This window comes from Harpegnathos saltator, unplaced genomic scaffold (assembly GCF_003227715.2).
Source record: "Harpegnathos saltator strain DR-91 unplaced genomic scaffold, Hsal_v8.6 scaffold433, whole genome shotgun sequence".
Taxonomy (NCBI): Eukaryota; Metazoa; Arthropoda; class Insecta; order Hymenoptera; family Formicidae; genus Harpegnathos; species Harpegnathos saltator.
Window position 1 is genome coordinate 74,065 of NW_020230243.1, and position 6,071 is coordinate 80,135.

A 6,071-nucleotide genomic window follows, 5' to 3' on the forward strand; every position below is an offset into this window, starting at 1 on the left:
ATAAAATATACTAACACCAAAGCTGAATCTATATCATTCAAAGGATCAGATATATCCAATCCATTACTTGCATTTATTCCTATTTTCTCAGTCATAACATCTGTTGTTTCGACAATCTTATCGTGTGAAATATTGTTACATGCTTTAGCCTTAGAGAAATTTTTGTAATTATTAGTATCTGATATACAGTAATTAATGCATATAAAACTTAGTTCTGTATGCCAGATCCAGGAATTACTCTAACTATAAGAATAAGATTGTAAGTTAATTACATACAAATAATATTAATGAATAAACGCATAAAACCTATTTCAACTAAAAATATATTAAAAGTTAAGTATAAAACTTTATATTAAAAGAAATTATACTTACTTGATCGTCTTGTTTTCGATGAGAATGTGAATATCCTCCATCGGTGGCAGATATCGCAGATACAAACTATATTATCTGTTATACAAGCAATTGGAAAAGATATAGCGCATGAAGAGGAAGAAGGGGCCGACGACTTTATTGAAATATTGTATATTTTTTTTATCTTTTATTTATTCTTAATATTCTTTCATATAATTAGTTTTTTGTAATTTGAATGTATTATAACTTTCATTTATATTATTTTAATCCGTATTATATTTGTTTTAGTGCAATATAAATAAAATATATTAACATATCAGATGTAGTAAAAAGAAATCCATTATTTTTGCATGAAATTGAAGGCTTTAATTACTATAGTTAGAATGATCCTATTTAGGTCAAATATGCGCCGTTTTGTTCGATAACTTGTGGCCATTTTGAAGGTAATTTCATTATGCCTCTCTCATAGAAGCCCTCGTCCTTATTGGCAAAAAATTGAGACAGTCGATTTTCACAAGCCTCTCTTGAAGCGAATTTTTCACCAGCAAAATTGTTCGCCATGGACAGGAACATATGGTAATGACTTGGTGCCAGGTCCGGACCATAAGGTGAATACATAAGAACCTCCCAACCAAGCTCCCGGAGCTTCTGGTGAGTCACTATCGATGTGTGTGGCTTGGTGTTGTCCTGATGGAACACAATTACTCTCCTATTGGCCAAAGCTAGCCGCTTCTGGGCGATTGCTTCCTACAGACGGTCCAATTGTTGATAGTACAGTTCCGAGTTAAGAGTTTTGCTGTAGGGGAGCAGCTCATAGTAGATAATTCCCTGCCAATTCCACCAAACACACAGCAAAACCTTCCTGGCCGTCAATCCTGGCTTGGCCACCGTTTCCGCCGGCTCACCGCGATTCGACCACGATCGTTTTCGCTTGACGTTGTCGTAAGTGACCCACTTTTCTTCACCAGTGACCAACCGCTTCAGAAATGGGTCGATTTTGTTGCGATTCAGCAGCGATTCGCAGATGGAAATTCGGTCCATGAGGTTTTTTTTCGTTAACTCGTGTGGCATCCATACATCGAGCTTCTTTTTGTATCCAGCCTTATTCAAATGGTTCCAAACGGTTTTTTGTGCAATCTTTAGCTCTTGGGCAATCGAAACAGTGCTTACGGTCGGACTCGACAATGTCCATGATTTTATCGATATTTTCGACAATTGGCCTTCCAGTGCGTGGTGCATCTTTGACATCAAAATTACCGGACCGGAACCGACGAAACCAAAATTGCGCGTGATTGGCTGTTACAGTATCAGGACCATAAGCACTATTCACATTTTAAGCCGCCTGGCTTGCGTTTTCGCCTTTATCGAAGAACTGTAAAATATAGTGTATTTTCTCTTTACTAGTGTCCATCTTTAACGCGCGCTCAAACAAAACTGAGTCAACTAATCACAAAACTGTCACAAAAGTTTTTTTAGTACGAAATCTCATCTTTCTAACGCCATCTAGTGGAACCCGATCGGACTTATACAACGCGAGATACAGATAACTAAAGCCATCTATTGGAAAAATAATGGATTTCTTTTTACTATACCTGATATCAAAGCTGAATCTGTATCATTCAAAGGTTCATCAGATATCCAAACCATTACTTGCATTTATTTACTCAGTCATAACATTTGTTGTTTCGATAACCTTATCGTGTGAAATATTGTTACATGCTTTAGCCTTAGAGAAATTTTTGTAATTATTAGTCTGATATACAGTAATTAATGCATTTAAAACTTCGTTCTGTATGCCAGATCCAGGAATTAAGAATAGGATTATAAGTTAATTACATACAAATAATATTAATGAGTAAACGCATAAAACCTATTTGAACTAAAAATATATCAAAAGTTAAGTTTAAAACTTTATATTAAAAAAAATTATACTTACTTGATCATCTCGTTTTTGATGAGAATGTGAATATCCTCCATCGGTGGCAGATATTGCAGACAAACTATATTATCTGTTATACAAGCAATTGTAAAATTGTCCAGATATAGCGCATAAAAAGAAAGAAGGGGCCGACGACCTTATTGAAATATATATTTTTTTATCTTTTATTTATTTTTAATATTCTTTCATATAATTTGTTTTTTGTAATTTGAATGTATTACAACTTTCATTTATATTACTGTAATCTGTAATCTTTGAAGAGATGAATCTGTATCTGCTTCTGTATAATCAATTGTAGTAGTAAACATTACATTTCTTGTATTATAAAATATACTAACATATCAAAGCTGAATCTGTATCATTCAAAGGATCGTCAGATATATCCAATCCATTACTTGCATTTATTCTTATTTTCTCAGTCATAACATTTGTTGTTTCGACAACCTTATCGTGTGAAATATTGTGACATGCTTTAACCTTAGAGAAATTTTTGTAATTATCTGATATACAGTAACTAATGCATTTAAAACTTCGTTCTATATGCCAGATCCAGGGATTACTCTATCTATTAATGACATAATATTAATGAATAAACACATAAAACCTATTTGAACTAAAAATATATGAAAAGTTAAGTTTAAAACTTTATATTAAAAGAATACTTACTTGATCGTCTCGTTTTCGATGAGAATGCGAATATCCTCCATCGGTGGCAGATATTCGGCATCGTTCAACAACAAATGAAATGGTTCTCTTATGCCAAATATCTTAGTGATCAATCAATAAACATTTAGCAGATTCGACGCACATCGTGAAAAAACTTGGACAAGTCAACTTTCAGTCGAAAATGTGAGCGCAGCATTGTGATATCTTTGAGGTTAGGAAGCTTCAAAACCGAAATGCGCGTCAAACCTTCGCTGTCGCTCATTGCTCGACGTAAACTACCAACGTTGCGATCACGTTGCTCGTGTTCGACTCAAATTTACGTGCTGTATAATATATATAAAATAAATAAACTAGCAATATTTTATTTTTATTTCACCTCCTGTTCTATCAATATTCTTCTCTCTCTTATTCCCTATCGCTTGCTCACTCGTACTCGCTGCTCTTTACTTCTTCAGCACGCTCGTAACGCCTCTGGTGTCGGAAAAACGAGAAGTACAAATCCCCTCTCCTCGGCGGTCTATTCTTCTCTCTCTTATTCTCTATCGCTTGCTCACTCGCACTCTCTGCTCTTTGCATCTTCAGCGCGCTCGTAACGCCTCTGGTGTCGGAAAAACGAGAAGCACAAATCCCCTCTCCTCGGCGGTCTAGCGTTTCTTTCTTACTTTCTTACTGATTCATAATTTCTGTGATTCAGACTTTAATCTTAAAATATCTCCACTTAGAGACAACGTACACAAAAAGCACAAGAACACTTTTCTTCCTATTTTTTAAGGCTGAATCGATTGGGACTAAAAAATCGTTGATCGGTTCATCCATTCCTGAGATATGAATATCTCACCTCGTTTCAACTCGCAGTTTCGCGTAATAATAGGCACAGTGTGCCCTCGCGCCGTTCGGGCGCAAGGAAGTTGCGCTTGAACTTGGTAAAGAGGCACTACAGTGCCTCTTGATAAGGGTAGCACGGTTCCTGCTTAACTATCTCTCTCACTCAGCTCTGACCACACGAGAACAAAGGAATGCTGCCCTTTCAGTATGGTTATAGTTCAATGGTCCCAGCTTAACTATCTCTCTCACTCAGCTCTGACCGCACGAGAACAAAAGGAGTACTCCTTCCAGTATGTTTATAGTTCTATGACCTCAAAACTCAACAGGGTATATTGGGCACACCGCCGTCAAAACTCAGCAGAGTCTATATTACGGTGGTCCGAATCTATATTACATGCCAAAACTGCACTAGGAAAGCCTAGAAAAGCAAGTCGGTAAAGATGGGCGCGCTACTACACTCGCACTGACCAGACACCAGGAATTGTCACAATCACCGTTGAGCCATGCGAGAGCATGCCATTCGTTACTGCGTTCGGTTATATCACCCGGACGGCCGAATCTTAACTGCGAGCAGCGATAACGGTGAAGGTGTCGCGTAGCGGCCGCGAATGGCACTAGTCGCTACGCGCGGGGCGCTGGCGGAAGCACCGCACGTACTCGCCTGCGAGAAACGACGAGAGCCAGGTCGCCCGCCACGCAGCACTGAATCAACGATGCTAATAGTATGCAAGTTGTGGCAACGTGACGTAATGTCGTTGCTTACACATTTCCGAATAAATGTTGTTCAAATTAGTTGTTAGAAAAAGATGGCCTAACAGGCGTAAATATGACTGATAACTTTTGGCGCCAAAAGGAGCAGCATGCGTGACTGTCGGTGTCTCTTTCACACCGCCCCTACCATCTCGCATAACATTGAGGAGATTTGCGCGTCAGTGAATTCTTTATTAAACTTAAATAATTATTTCAGGTAAACAATCCGAAACATTGACATAAGACGATGCCGCCGTCAGTTCTCCGAAACAAGAGATTGTCATCGTAGATACAGTCTGTTCAGTAGGTACAGTTGGTTTCAAAGATGCTGTTCACGCAAAACGATCCTTTTAGGCCTGAAAAATTATAGTTGCACATTATTCGCTTATATCTCCGCAATCGTAAAAGATATCGTCGATTTTCCACAATAAATGCTTTCTCGGTATTCTGTTCTGTTCGAGTTGATTATTCATAACGATACGATTAATGATCCTGTGATAAACGCAGTGTGAAAGCGCACACATCTTGCGTCTTGTCAGCTGAACTCGTTAGATAGATTTGAACGTTATCACCCACCCTACCCCGAGAGGATGGGGGGGAATAACTTTTATTATGTTCTTTAAAAATATTGAACAGGTATTTTTTATTTCTCAATTGAATGATCATTTCTGGAGAATTGCGGAAAATATAATTTTTTGCGATTACAGCGCCATCTATCACGAATCAAAAAAAAAGTTTCGGACAAAATTTACGTATTTTGTGGCGTAGAATCCGTATTTGCAATAAAAAGTGGGGGTTTTCATTTAAGATTTTAAGAAGAAGAAAAGTTGTCCCAACCCCCACCTCCAGGGGGTGGGGTGGGAGGTCGAGTTTGGTATCATTGGATGTCTCCCTTCGAGACTAGCAACTTTCATTAAACACTTTTTTTATCCAATGCATGGTTCTCGAGATATTTCAATGTCTTCAGATAAATCGTGCACCCTGTATATGTATATATATTTACACACACACACACACACATACATATTACATATTACACATATATTAATACATTTTGAATTTCAGAAGAAGTATAAAATTTTATATGATGTTAAAATAATCTATCTGATTGCAATGTCCCTCCATCTTTAAAAGAGCATCAATTTTAGATTCAAGTTTTCCAAGATGAGGATAAGGAAGATGATGAAATGAATAGTATTAATTCTCGTGACTATGATCGGGAAAACGAGAATGACGAGGAAAATGAAAGAATCGACAATGAAAACTGAATTAGCGGTATACTTTTTATCATGGCATATATTATATTAACTTATTTTAATAAATAAATTGAATAATATTTTTATTATTCCAGAGATAAATGCTCGTCCAATCGTAGAAAAAAATGTGGACGCGAATACACATGCAACTTTGTTGAGTAAGATACATTTTCCTTTGAAATTGATTAATACAAATTAAAATGAAAACTGGGAATAATTTTTATAAATTTTTACACAATCTTTATAAATTATATATTTTAGTAGTGTAGAATATTGTCTAGAGC